This window comes from Mesocricetus auratus, unplaced genomic scaffold, assembly GCF_017639785.1.
Source record: "Mesocricetus auratus isolate SY011 unplaced genomic scaffold, BCM_Maur_2.0 Super-Scaffold_100676, whole genome shotgun sequence".
Classification (NCBI taxonomy): domain Eukaryota; kingdom Metazoa; phylum Chordata; class Mammalia; order Rodentia; family Cricetidae; genus Mesocricetus; species Mesocricetus auratus.
In genome coordinates this window covers 30343089-30358507 of record NW_024429266.1, presented here as the reverse complement: position 1 = coordinate 30358507, position 15419 = coordinate 30343089, and positions in this window count along the sequence as shown.

The following is a 15419-nucleotide window of genomic DNA, read 5'->3' as shown; positions in this document are numbered from 1 at the left end:
ATCATGTACAGATAGCATGTGAGTACAGAGTAGCCTTGTGCGCGGTATGAATACTAAGCATTAAGGGGAAAGTTGCTTATGTGAGTTTTAGGTAAGAGTTATATTTATTTTCTTAATGACAGTGTGGAACTGAGAACTATAGTAATGCCCAATTCTTTGATTTCATAGAATTTGAACTTCCAAATAGTTCCTGGATAACATGAAAACATAGATGACAATAGATGGCAGTTATTATTTTATTTCTCACATTTTTTATTAGCTTGTGTACATGTGTGTGTGTTCACATGCACCAGGGTGCATGTATGGAGATCAGAGTAAGTCAGTTCTCTCATAACATGTGGGCTTTGGGGATCAAACTCAGATGTTTGGTGGCAAGTACCTCTGCCTGCTGATCCATCTTGCCAGTCTTTGTATTATTTTAAAATACATATTGTTTTTTCAATGTTCTCCAAATACACTGCTCTCCAAAAATACTGTTAAGGATTCTAGGAAAACATAAGCAAATGTGTCTTTGAAGGAGACTAAAGCCTAGAAAGGGAGATAGGCACGTAAATGAATCATATAGGTATTGCTATGCGTGGGTGGGGGGGTGAGGGGGTGAGAACATGAAGAAAGATACCTACTGCAGTTTGGTTTGGTGGAAGGAAGGCTTCCTGCAGAATATGACAGGTGTCAACCAAATCTGTTATCGATTGAGGGCTAACTTGTGTCCATACACTTCATAAATCAGAAAATTATGTATGCATTCCCCCTATTTTGAAAGGAACTCTTACTGTAAGGTTCAGGCATTATGCTGACCTTACCCCGTCACCTGGCAGAATGCAATGAGGTAGTACCATGACGAGCCCGGGGTCCTATGGCTGCTATGTCACTACAAAGTCTGCACACAGGTGCAAAGGTTCCTTTAAGAGGCAAACTCCACCCACCTCCCCTCTATCTCTTTCCACCATCTCTCTGAGGAGGCAGACAGATCTCTGTCTGTTATCTCTTTTCTCTCTCCTTCTTCTCTCTCTTTTCCCCCATTCCCTTTCCAATAAAACTTTCTTTCCATGTAAGTTCTACCTGATGGCATGCTTGTCCCCTGACACCATATTCTAAGACTTATAACACTTACTTTGTGGGAGGCTCTCCTGTTTTTCTACAAAATTGGGCTATGGTTTTTCTTGATATACACGTGCATGTGTATATTCTAATTGTGGCAATTTCTGGTTTTCTCAGTTTCCTTCAACTGTATTTTTTTCAAAAATTATTTATGCTATTATCAATACTCTTATTCATCAACTACTGAACTAATTCATGTCTGTTTTTCAAATGCTCACCCTATATCACCTTGTTCTGGAAGTATTGACCTTAATTGATTAATTATTGACTGTGTAGGTGCTTCAATATCGTTTTAGCTTATGTCTTACTAAGATTGTCTTATTTTATTAATTTAAAAGATAACCAAGAGTTTTGGTTCATGCCTATAATCCTGGTATTTGGAAGGCAGGTCAGAAAGATTGCCACAAGTTTGAGGCCAGCCTGGTTTGCACACTAAGTTCCAGGACAATTAGGACTACAAAGTGAGACCCTGTCTCAAAAAACAAAAAACAAAAACAGCAAAACAACAACAACACTCAAAAAGTTAAGCAACTCCCCCCAACTTGCAAACTAGCCAATAATCAAAATCATTAATACTGCTATTGTTTGGACTTTGAACATCTTTTTTCTACAACTTATATCTTGAAGGACTGGCACCCAGCCTTCAAGATATGCATTGTAGGGAAAAGTTGTTCAAAGGGACGTAGGACAGCCCTTAGGAGATGGGACTTTAAGGAAGATATTGGGACTTTAACACTTCTCTATTTTTTGTTTTCTGCCGCCACAAGGCTTGGCTTAATTTTCTCATCCCTAGACCCCACCATTATGTGGTACCTTGCTACAGGCACAGGAGCAATGGGGCCAAAGCCTGAAACAGTAGAAATAAACATATGTTTTGTCAACTGAAAGAGGTCAGTTTTGTGGTAGGATATATTGAGAAGGATTTAGGTAGAAAAATAACTTGAACTGGTTCTTAAAGTGGAATTAAAAATTTACCAGGAGGAATATGAGAAGTGTGCACGAAGGCCTGGAGACATGAATGATCACTGAGTCCTGGGAAAGCAGCATTAGTTCAGGATAGAAGCAGACAATGGCAGAGGAGAGGAAAATCCAGGAGAGATGAAGCCAGAATTGTTAGCAGAGAGGTGCCTTGAAGGCTAAGCCGCCTTTCTGTTATATCAAAGGCAGCGGATAGTTCAAGTTCAGAGAAAGGTTTGCCATCTAAAATGCAACATTTATGACAGGGAAAATGGAGTAGAGGAAGTGGTATACAGACAATAGAAGGAGTTAGCATGGACCAAACTAAAATTCTGAGTTGGTTCCATCAGTCACTGGATGAGGGTTCTAGGATGGTATAAAGGTAATCATCAATCTCATTGTAGGGGAGGGTATTTAAGGCAGCCTTGATGCCAGTTGGCGTCATCCTTGTAGATCTCTGGAAATCTCCCTAGTGCCAGATCTCTCCTCAAACCTATTATGTCTCCCTCTATTATGGTATCTCTCATCCTGGTCTCCTCTATTCTTACCCTGACTCAACCTTCCTGCTCCCCCATGTCCTTCTCTCCCTTCCTCTTCTCCCTCTCTCTTTCTCCCATCTCCCTCTCCCCTCACCTACAGCTAAACACTGAACTGAACTCCTGGAACCCAGTTGCAAAGAGGAATGACAAGTAACTGAATCAAGACCTGGCTGGTGAATCCCACAGAGGAAACTGACCTGAGCAAGCGGGAACTCATAGACCCCAGACTAGTGACTGAGAGGCCAGCATGGGACTGATCTAGACCCCCTGAACCTGGGTGTCAGTGAGGAGGCCTCAGCAATCTATGGGGCCTTGGGTAGTAGATCAGTTTTTATCCCTGGCCCACAAACGGACTTTGGGAGCCCATTCCACATGGAGGGATGCTCTCCCAGCCTGGACACATGGGGGAGAGTCTAGGTCCTGCCCTGGATGATATGACAGACTTTGAAAATCCCCCATGGAAGGCCTTACCCTCCCTGGGGTGGGGGGGTGGGGGGAGGGGAGGAGGGGAGAGAGAGGGAGCTGGGAGTAACATGTGTAAAAAGTTAAATAAAATTAAAAAAATTCTGAGTTGGAACAAAGTCAAGCCAGGCAGAAAATTTAGAGGAAAAGCATTTCATTCCCAGGTGACTGGAAGTGAATAGCCAGGGATAAGGAAGGAAGCTGCTTGATTGGATTTCAGCTTTTCCCGGGGAAATGAGAATATTTTCTTAGATAGTATGTATGGTCAGAGTAATTCAGATGGGAAGAAGAAAAGGGACCAAAGCATAATATTTATGCAAACACTCCTCACACTCATGAGGCCGCTGATCTGCAGTCTCAGCTGTGATCATAAAACACACAGCTTGTCAGGACTGCCATTATGCACCTAAAGTTTGTTGGTGCTGCAGATCACTACTTATTCTCCTTTCTGATCCGTGCAGTCTGAAGTCTAAGTGTCCTTCCTCAGAGTATGACCAAGGCCTTTTTTGGGGGTTGTCACAAGGACTTTCCCTGACAGACTTTTTTGAACCCTCAGTTTTAAATGATTTTTTTCCCTTAAAGTTAATCTGCAACATTTCATCATCTGGGTCTAGGAAAAGTCTGGGTTTCTCTTTAAGCCTCCTTTTTCTTTTCTTTTCTTTTTTCTTTTTAGAGTGAAGTCAAACCTCTCAGTCATTCCGAATGATAGAGTAATGCATTGCCTGAGAAGTAAAATTCCTGAGCTTTCAGAATGAAGGGATCATTCGAAATGTGGCTTTTAAGAAAGTCTCTGATGATCAGTAGACTCTGATTTCTTTTCAAATATAATTGCATTCCTTGTATTTCTATTAAAAGCAAAGTATGTTGCAGAAATGCTTTTTTTTAAATTCCTAGACTTTGTTACTTAGTATTTCTGCCCACAACTAACGCTGAGGCACACAGGAACTCCTGGAGAGGAGATTGTCACGTGAGGAAACACACACCTTGGAAGGAATCCAAGAGGCAGATTGATCTTGTGTGTTTAGCAATAAATTGGTGGCTGTGGTTTGAGTCCCGTTCTTACTCTTTCTGAGAAGAGTAACTCACAAGGGAGCTGGTTATTACAGGCATGAGTACTGACATGACTTTTTTGTTAAGTGGAAAAAAAGAATGTCAGAGACGTGCTTGATTTGACTGATGGGTTTAGCAATGACGGCTTGCTTTGTTCATTCAATTACATGGAAGACGTTTTCTATAAATAGCCCTGCTAATCTGAAACATCAACATTTGGAGGAAAGTATATGAAATTGTTATGAATAAATGACATTTATTATATGAATAAATGATTGCTTATTTGTATTTAATTTTAGGACTTCATTAGAATTCTTATTTAACTAATACATAAGAATTCTACATGGTTCTGGAGTGCTGTGTGAAGTTTTAATACTTGTATACATTGTGCCATTCTCAAAATCAAGCTGAGTCAAATATTCATGATTTCAAATATTTGGCATTTCTTAGTGGTACAAACATCCCAAATCCTCCTTCTGGCTCCTTTTTTGAAACACACAGTACATTATTTGTCATATTGTTCAATAGAATACTGAGATGAATGATCCTTTCTCCAAGTGGCACACTTCTTTTTTTATTATTTTATTAACAATATTCATAGTGTCTATGTACCACACTATCTTTATGTATTTATTGGTTGAACATTTATATTGTTTCCATTTATATTCAGTGATGTCCTATGTTGGAGTCTAAAGGCCCATTTGAAACATCTTGGTCTCACACTAAAGGAAGTTACTCTTCACAAAAGAGTAACAGCTACAAGTAAGGAACATTTGTTAAGCATCATTGAAAGCGTTTGGGGGATTATTTCCCAGAAATTAAAAAAATAAATAACTGTAATTTCTTGAACAGTTTAGGTAGTTGTCAAGCTTTTGCTTCCAACAGAATTTGGGAGTATCAAACTAAGTTTTCATGTGATAGATATTAAAAAGAATTTCTGATGATATTCAGCTTAACACATGAAATTTAAAATTGGAATAAAATTCATGTGGATGCTTTTCTCATTTTACCATAAAATAGTATTCATCAAAGAATAAATGAAGTACCTTTAAGATTTTTCTGTTTCCCATATTAGTTACCTTCCTCACTTCTGTTCCTTACAGAAGGTACTTAAGGGAGTGAGGATTTATTTGGCTCCCGATGTAAGGAGGTAGAGTCCATCCTGGCAAGACACTTGGCAGGAGTGTGAAGCAGGTGGCCATGTTGTATTCATAGTCAGAAATGAATGCTGGTGCCCATTGGGCTTTCTCCTTTTATTCAGTCTGGGACCCGAGGCCATGGGATTTTGCTTCTAACATGGGTCTTTCCTCCTTGGGTAATCTTCTCTGGAAATGCCCTCACAGATACACAAAAAAGTATGCATTATTAATGGCTTAGGGGTTTCTTAATTTAATCAAGTAGACAATCCAAATTAATCATCTCACTATCTGAGTCATACAATTACAATAAAATTATATTTTATGTACTCTTCAATGGGTTGCAGTCTAAACTAACCACCACACTCTCTGAGATGTACAATCCCAACAAAAAATTTATATATTATTCAGTGAATTGCATGCTATTAACAATTATAATTTAATTCAGAACAAATCTATTTCGAAAGATTTTTTTATTCTTATTTATGGCTATGGGCATGTGTCTCTGTGTGGGTATGTGTACATGAGTGTAGGAACCCATGGAGACTAGAAGAAGGTTCAGACTGCCTGGAGCTAGAGTTAGAGACAGCTGGGAATCAAGTTTGGGTCACCTGCAGGAACAGGAGTAAAGGCCCTTCTCTGCAATGCCGTTACTCCAGCCTTGAAATCCAGAACAAATTTAAGAAATAACTAGAGTCCTATAGTTACAGGAAATAAAATAGAAAAGATACTGTAGTCAACAGTGAAAGGAAATATGAGTGGGTAAGAACCAAAAGTGTTTTGGATATAAAAAGAATTAGAAAAAACTTTAGGGGAAATTGGAATGGAAATATGCTTTCAAGGAGAAAAAGAAATGATGTAAAATTTCCAATCACAAAGCAAATACTCGTGTATTTTATACAGTGGGTGACAGTAAAAGTAAACTTAGAGAGTTTCTGACCCAACTATCACACAAAAGCAACAGCTGCAGCTTTAGATTAGAATTCCAATACTTATAATGCTGTTGAATTTATATAATTTCCGATTGTCTTAGTTGACTATCAACTGGACAGAACCTACAGTCACCTGAGAAAGGAGTCTTAATTGAGTGATTGCCCACACAAGATTAGCCTACGAGCATGTTTATGGGGAGTTGTCTTAATTATTAAATGAAGCGGGAAGGCCTAGCCCACTATGGAGAACACAATCCCTGAGCAGGTGGTCCTGGTCTGTGTAAGAAAACTAGCTAAGCGTGGGTCAGTGAGCCTCAAACAGTATTCCTCCAGAGTTCCTAGGGGTAATGTGTACAATAACAAGTGGTCCTGCTTTCAATTTCCTGCCCTTACTGCTCTCAGCAGTTGACTGTGACCAGAGGGCAAGGCAAACAAGCTCCTTTTTTCTCCATGTTGCTTTTGGTTAGAATGTCTTATTACAGTAACAGAATGAAACCAGATCACCAATTATTTAATTCAGGAAAGCTTTGATTACATAGTTAGATTTTTTGATGAGAGATTATGTACTTTTTAGGGCCTTTAAATGGCTATACAGAGAGAGGTTGGTGACCACTGCCCCAGCTGTGGATGCTTGCCACATTCTATGGAAAACTTGTAATCACCTAAATTTCATTTTAGAGGGTGTAATTTGACATATTTGTTTAGCAAAACATAGTGTCTAAGGAAAGGAAAATGTTTCCTTTATAATTTTATCTCTAGAAAGGGTTAAATGTCGTGGGAAGACTAGGTAGAGAAAATAATCTAGGGAGGGATAAATAACACACAATTCCTTTCAAAAAAGTTACATTGGAACCTACTACTATAGAAGGAGGATATATATATCCTTTAGTTTGAAGACATATATGTATCTTTTTATATATATCCTTTAGTTTTAAAATTACACACACACACACACTCATGCTTTTGTGTGATGGTTGGATTAGAAACTCTCCAAGTTTACTTTTACTTTCACCCACTGTTTAAAATACATGAGTATTTGATTTGTGATTGGAAATTTTACATCATTTCTTTTTCTCCTTGAAAGCATATTTCCATTCCAATTTCCCCTAAAGTTTTTTTTTCTAATGCTCTTTATACCAAAAACACTTTGTTTTTTTACCAACTCATATTTCATTTCACAGTTGATACATATGGAATGAATTACTACTTTTGGAGTTATTGGCCAGTGGGGTCCTATAGACACTCAAACAGTACAGGCTCTTGCCAATAAATACTCTTGGTTACAGTCATCTAGAACTTTACAGTAAGGCCCTATTTCTGAAGGCATTGTACACTTGAGTCATAAAACATGGAAATATCAAGCTGATACTGACCTGGAAGCTTCAACCCTATTGGATAATTTTCGTAGTGCTGGAATGTGTTTGCATGGTGCTGGAAGAGAAAAGTGATGATTACCCCTATCCATTAGTGAATCCTGCAAGCTATAATAATGACTGGACTGCTAAGGCATTCCCACTGGGGCAATGTGTCATGAACATTAGTAACATGACGTTTTTGATTGGATTTAAATCCCACTAAACAAAATTAAACCCATACCAGAATCATTATCAGGCCAAGAGCTTCTTGATAGACAGATCATAGGCATTAGGGGAAAAACCTAGAATTTTGCTAAATGGACATGGTATTAAATTTATTCCTAATGATTTATCGTTGTACCCATAGATTACTGTGTCTACCAATCTTCATCAGAAAAGCTCTATTTGCGGCAGATGGTGGTTAACACAGAGGTCCACAACTGGCCAAGGTACAGAGAATAAGAAACTGATGAATACTTAGCCCCAAATGGGACACCTCTACTTCTAAGGCTTAGGGATCATTGCAAAAGAGGGGACAGAGAGCAAGCCAGAGGCAAAGGATGACTGCAAGGAGACAGTGTGTACTGGACACAGCAATGCAGCTATACATGTGAACTCATAGCAGTTATGACAGCATGTAGAAAGCCCAAGCCAGACCAAATACCAGCATGGAAAATAGGAGGTGGGCATGAAGTCTCATCCTCTAGTCAAGGAACTATTGGCAATTCATAGTTTCTAGGAGAAGAGTCCATTTTCTCAAGAGTGAAGGCCCTGGTAAGATAATCACACTCCAGTGGAAGGCCACACATTCAGGAATATATGGGAAGTTAAAATTGAATTTGATAGTTCTTTTTCTTTTTTAGGGAAACAATATTGGGTGGATTTGGGGGAGTTAGGGGAGAGGGGGTGAATATGATGCAAACACGTACGAAATTCTCCAAGGAGAGAATATTTTTCTTTTTATATGTAAATTAGAAACAAGCTTGTTTTACATGTCAATCCTAGTTCCCTCTCCCAACTCCTCCCCTGTTCCCCACTAGCCCCCTATCCTATCCCCTTTCTGCTCCCCAGGGAGGGTGAGGCCTTCCATGGGGGATCTTCAAAGTCATATAATTTGGAGCAGAGCCTAGGCTCTCCCCCATGTGTCTAGGCTGAGAGAATATCCCTCTATGTGGAGTGGGCTCCCAAAGTCCATTCATGTACTAGGGATGAATACTGATCAACCACCAGAGGGAGGCCTCATAGATTGCCCAGACTGCCAAACTGACATCCTCGTTCAGGGGGTCTGGAACAGTCCTATGCTGGTTTCCCAGCTATTAGTCTGGGGTCCATGAACTCCCCCTTGTTCAGGTCAGCTGTTTCCGTGGGTTGCTCCAGACTTGTCTTGACCCCTTTGCTCATCACTCCTCTCTCTCTGCAACTGTATTCCAGGAGTTCAGCTCAGTATTTAGCTGTGGGTGTTTGCTTCTGCTTCCATCAATTACTGGATGAAGGCTCTAGGATGGCATATGTGGTAGTTATCAATCTCATTATCGGAGAAGGGCATTTAAGGTAGTCTCTTCACTATTGCTTAGATTGTTAGTTGGGGTCATCTTTGTAGATCTCTGGACATTTTCCTGGTGCCAAATTTCTCTATAAACCTATAATGGCATCCCCCATCTTCAGGGGACCATGCATTCTTCTCTTAGTGTTCTCCTTATTTCCTAGCTCTTCTGGAGGTGAGGTGTGGATTGTAGGGCTGGTAATCCTTTGCTCTATGTCTAAAATTCATATATGAGTGAGTATATACCATGCTTGTCTTTTTGTGACTAGGTTACCTCACTCAGGACGATTTCTTCTAGTCCCATCCATTTGCCTGCAAATTTCAAAATTCCATTTTTTTCCGCTGAATAGTATTCCATTGTGTTAATGCACCACATTTTCTCTATCCATTCTTCAATTGAGGGGCATCTAGGCTGCTTCCAAGTTCTGGCTATTACAAATAATGCTGCTATGAACATAGTTGAGCAGATGTCCTTGTATGAATGTACATCTTTTGGGTATATGCCTAAGAGTGGAATTGCTTGATCTTGTGGTAAACTGATTCCCATTTTCCTGAGGAACCACCATACTGATTTCCAAAGTGGCTGTAAGAGTTTGCACTCCCACCAGCAGCCGGAGGAGTGTTCTCCTTTCAAGGAGAGAATATTTAAATGTTCAAATATTTTTAATATAAATAAATATCAACAAAATATTTTTACAAAGGAAAATAATCCTTAAGAGTAAATTAATAGTCTCTAAGGATAATGTCAAAATGTCACAATTCATTGAACTGGTATAATATCCCAGAGAATTGCACTTGATTTTATTTTCAATACTTTAGTTCTGTCCCTATGACATTGATTTCAGTGTAACTTTCATTTGGGCTCAGGTAGCAATATCTGCTCATCACTCACATGAGTACTAATGTAATAAAAACAATAAAGCAAGCTATGTACTCTAAAAATAGATATATCTTCCACAATGAATGAATCTTGTTACAAGTAGTATCTCCTACAGTCAATAAGTACATAGAGTATCTATTCATCTCATTTGGATTTTAGATGTGATACAATCCTTACTTGACTATATTACTCTTGTTTTCTTTCTTTTTTTTTTTTTTTGGTTTTTCGAGACAGGGTTTCTCTGTGGCTTTGGAGGCTGTCCTGGAACTAGCTCTGTAGACCAGGCTGGTCTCGAACTCACAGAGATCCGCCTGCCTCTGCCTCCCAAATGCTGGGATTAAAGGCGTGCGCCACCAACGCCCGGCTTCCTCTTGTTGTCTTAATTTTCCTTAGCCCTTAAAAACTGCTAGTTGTGAATGAAGCACAGAACAAAAATGAGTGCTGCAAAAATTTAGGCTGCTATGGATATTCTGTTATGTGGCCCATATCCAATGTTACTTGATGTACCACTGATAGGTTCAAATCCTGTCTGGCTCCTTGGACAAGTCCCTGTAGATAAATTACTTCCCAGATGCTGAGGATTTTGGAAGAAGACCATGGCATTCTCTTCCGACAATGGCCTCTAAGAAGTAGGTCTTGGACTTATATTGGGCCTCACAAGAGAATAGTGGTTAACTACAGGTCACAAAGCAGCCATGCAACCTGAGTGTCCCATCATGAGTTAGTGTTATTAGCCCTCCTACACCATGAAGTCAGCTACAAGGATTAAGCGACTCAAATGCCCATGGACTCTAGTGCTAAAATAGTTCTCTACCACCTTTATCATGGTCTCTTAAGGGAATTCCCTCTGATCAACTGACAGGGTAAGAAAGACTTGGCCTATTTAGAGATGCTGCCCGCAAGTGCATTGTGGTTGTGTCACAGTCCATTTGTAGGGGCATGTCTGAAAGACTGTGGTGAAAGGAAATCTCAGTAGTTAGAAGTTTGAGCAGTATAGCTCCTTGTTCTCTTTGCTTTGGAGAACTAGTGGCCAGACAAATGAATTCACACCAGTTTGTGGGCTGTAACTTATAGTGTCATTGGGAGGGCAGCAACTGGGATGAACAGGACTAGATGGTTGGAAATTTAGAGTGCGAGTAGGCTTTTATGAGTGGCAGAAACGTGAAATTATTTGTGGCTCATGAAAATGTTCACCAAAGGCTTACTTCAGTGGAAGAGAATTTAGCAATTAAGTATATAGAAGACTCAACCTTTGGGTACCAGTTAGTTTTTTTCCTTCAAGCACTCTTTGCTATCACCTAACGATTTCATGGGCAAAGTGGTCCTCATAGCATGACAGAGATTATTTATGAATTCAGCAACATGACTTCTCACTGAGGTTGACCTAGTCATAGTTATTGATGTACAGCCACTATTATCAGCAGCTGAGATCAATTTGCTACTCTAAGGTTTATTTTATTTGGCTTTTTCCATCATGAAAGGGGTAGTGTTTCCTCTTTGCTGGAATAGCCACTAAACAGACAGGATAAGAACTTGTCTTCTCTGTGTATAATTTCTGTCTTGGAATTTCCTGACTGATAAGTGCAGTCTCTTTGTGATTCATGATAGACCCCGAGAGTTTAGAAGAATGACTCATGGTGGGACATTTGATAGTTAACATTAGTGAAATGACTCAGGATATGGGTCTGGTCACCCAGAAGTCAACCACATTACTAGAGGGATTGGGGCTTTGAGCCACAGTGATATTGGTTTGGCCTCTGGAAAGCAATGGAGGGAATTTAATTCAAACACATGGACTGGGCAGTATTCTTATCAGTGCTGCCCATGTACTGAAATTACAATAAAACTCTGGAGCGTGGCACATGAATGGGCTTTACTAATTGGCTCTTCTGTACATGCTGTCACACATGAAATGGCAGGAGAATAAAGACAGGTATGTGTGGGAGAGAACAATAGAGGCTTCAAATCTGGAGCCTTCCTAGAATTTACCTGTGCATGTAATTGGTTGTTTTTACTCTGTGCTATTTGGGGGCCTAACACCTGGCTCCCAAATAAATACACAGAGACTTATTCTTACTTATGAATGCCCATCCCTAGTTTGGCTTGTTTCTAGCCAGCTTTTCTAACTTAACCTGTTTCTCCTTTTCTACATTTTGCCTCTGGGATTTTTTTTTTACCTTTCTTTATTCTATGTATCTGTCTTCCCTTCTTACTCCATTTCTGGTTGTGCCATTGGGTGGCTGGTCCCTGATGTCTTCATCTTCTTGATCCTCCCTTTTCTTCTTTCTTCTATTTATTCTCCCTGCCTGGCAGCCCATCTATCATTTCTCCTGCACAGCTAGTAACTGCTCAGCACTTTATTAGACCAACCAGGTATTTTAGGCAGGCAAAGTAACACAGCCTCACAGAGTTAAACACATGCAACAAAAAAGAATGTAGCACATCTTTGCATCATTAAACAAATGTTCCACAGCATAAAAGAATATAACAATCTTAAACTAGTGTTCTACAACATGTGCATTTCTCTCTTTAATTTGGTTGTAAAAAATGTAATGATTAATATATAGTGTTGTGAAGGATTCCAGTAAATTAGCCAACCTCTAGGGATGGTAAGAAATAGTCCTCCTGTGTTTTCTGTGGTTAGTAGGAGTAAGGATGGCATCCAAGGGTGGCCCCTGTACTTGTAGATGGTGCCTGGAGGGCTGTGTTTTAACTTGAGAAGTTTGGCTCAGCTCAGGGTATTTGATGTTCAACTGATTTCTTCAAGCATATTAATGGAGTGTCATCTAAATCCTTTTCCTTTCTGTTTATATGCTGTGTGTCTAAAGCCAATAGTGATGCTGAGATTGGGGCTGGTCAAGCAGTACTAGATTAGCATCAGAATTCCTATCATATTGAACATCTAACTTTGAGGACTACCTATGCCAAAGTACATGGGGATTCTTTGAAGCAACAGGGCTACATTAGCCTTTGAGCTACAGAATTTCTTTTTGAGGTCTTTGAAGTAGAGATGTTGGATGGTGTCTCCTTGAATGAGATTCGAGTTTACAAACTCACCCCATCCTTGTGGGCAGTAAGTTTAATCAACCACAGAGTGGTGGTGGACCTCTAAGAATATTCTGTTCCCTCTGATCAACTATCAAAAGTTTTAATGTGACTTAATTATATCATTGGAATCTGTTAATATATTTAAATCATACCAACACTCTTCTTTGGAAGGTTATGAACTCAAGACAAGGGATGTGTTCAAGTACTTGAGAGCTCTTTTGAGTTAAGTGTGTGTCTAAAAGATGGAGCAGGAGTGGCCTGGGGGCCTTGAAGATCTACAATAGGTTTTTTTTAGGTTGTTGTAAGGTATAGAAACAGGATAAGTGGAAGATAGGAAGTAAGAGATAAGTAGAAGATGTAAGACATAAGTGGAAGGTAACAGGTAAGAGATAAGGGGAGGTCTTACTCTAGTTTCTTTTTATCCAAGCTTACTCTTGTTCCCTTGAGTTATGAAGGCTTCTGATTTGACCCTCTCTTTTCTGGCTGGAATGGATTGAGTTGTATCTTTCTACTCCCACACAAGATTCATGCACTGAAGTCCTAACCCTCAATGTGATTGGAACTGTGAGTACTCTGACATGGGGCCTTTGGGAGATAATTGAATTTAGAAGAATAGGTGAAGGCGAAGGCCTCATAATGGGATTAGTTCCTTTATAATGGACAACAGAGCCTTCATTTGCAATGTCAGGACACAGAAAGAAAGCATCTGCAAGTCTGGAAGAGGCCCAGGATGGAAATTAGATAATTAGGTGGTTTGCCCTAGTATCTGGAACTGTGAAAATAAAATTCTATTCCCTTTTTGAAAATTTGAGACAAATTCTTATACTGTACCCTTGATTGCTCTGGAGTTATATATCATACACCAGCCTCAGACTGGAGTGATACTCACATCTGAGACTCTGCAGTGCTGGCATTACAGGTGTGATCCATTATACCCAGGTAATTCCTGTGCTTAAGCCACTGCTATTTCATTTCAGAATATCAGGCAGACTGAAGTCTGGCCAATGCTATTTTGTCCAGAATCTGGTAATCCATTACTAATAGTTTAGGTTGACATTAGTAATCGAAAGTGGGGATAGAAAGTGGCAACCCCAAGTGAAAGAGGACTCAGGAGCAAAGTTTCTCTCTGAGCTTTCCCTCTCTCTCTCTCTCTCTCTCTCTCTCTGCTTTAGGTTAGCACTTTTCAAATTTCTTGTATTTATGCTTGCTTTGAAGCACAGACTCTGAGATTCTGCATTTTCTCTCTCTGTAAAAAGACATAGTAGAAGAATTTTTTGTTCCTCAAAGCAGAACAGAGAAACCAGCAATCCTGTTCCCCTAAATTATGACACAGTTTTGTCTCTGCCTTCCTGTGGAAGGATTGGCAGTAAAGAAAATTTAAGAGCTGCCTTGTTCATATATCTGCCACATTCCCCAAAGGGCCCTGCATTATACACAGAAGAAAGAATGCTACAGAATTTCAGCAGAGAGGCCTTGCCTGCCATTTGTTACATCCCTCTTTGTCCAGGTATCTCATATGTCTACATATTTGTCCACATGTCATTAACCTATTCATAAAATAGGAAGATCATCTTGACTCTATAGGCTGTCAGCCTGGTTTCCTTTGTTAAGTCAAACTATTATTGAATAAATATGCTCTGTTTTTCTCTTGTTAATATGCCTTTTGTAACAGAAGTACCAGCCACACCACTCATCATGAAGGCAGAAAAGGGATATCCTTCTTTAAGTCGCTGTGGACATGGTGCTGGGTACTGTTATCATTCTGCTACTCAGACTAAAAGGTTCAGTGCTGGTGTTTGGAACTTCATTCATCTTTTCAAAGATGAGCTGTGAGAAGTAGCCTCTCTTTCCCATCTCCACCTTTCTCTTTTTCTTTGAATGAAACCAAAATAAAAATGGCAATGCCATTAGAACAGCATTTCATTAAATAGCTTCCTGATTTACATTCCCACAAATATGTGTTTGGTGGAGGCTTGAAGGTAGACACTGGGAAGGTGTGGTTTGAGGGGAAGGAGAAAAAATCTGACAGATGATGACGATGATGTAAGACAAAGTAAAACAAAGAAAACAACCTCCTTAGCTTTGAGGTTAGGGACTAAGCTAAAAAAAAAACTCCAAGAAGTCTCAGTGGGTTCTGGGAAGAGCTTTTTTGCTCCATCATAATGTCTCTAATTAGTTGATGGTATGGACTACTTGTCCCCAAACAAAAACTCACTTGCCATCTTACCCTCCTTTCCACTGAGCTTGTTAACTAAGAAAGAAGCCCACACCCTCATTATAACAACTGTAAACATGGTAATGTGGTGCTATGGGATAGGAACTAAGCAACAACATCAGAAAAGGAAGCAATGCTTCTCCACAGGGAATCCAAAGAAGAGAAGTGGGTAGAAGGAGGCTTGAGCACCTCCTAGAGGCT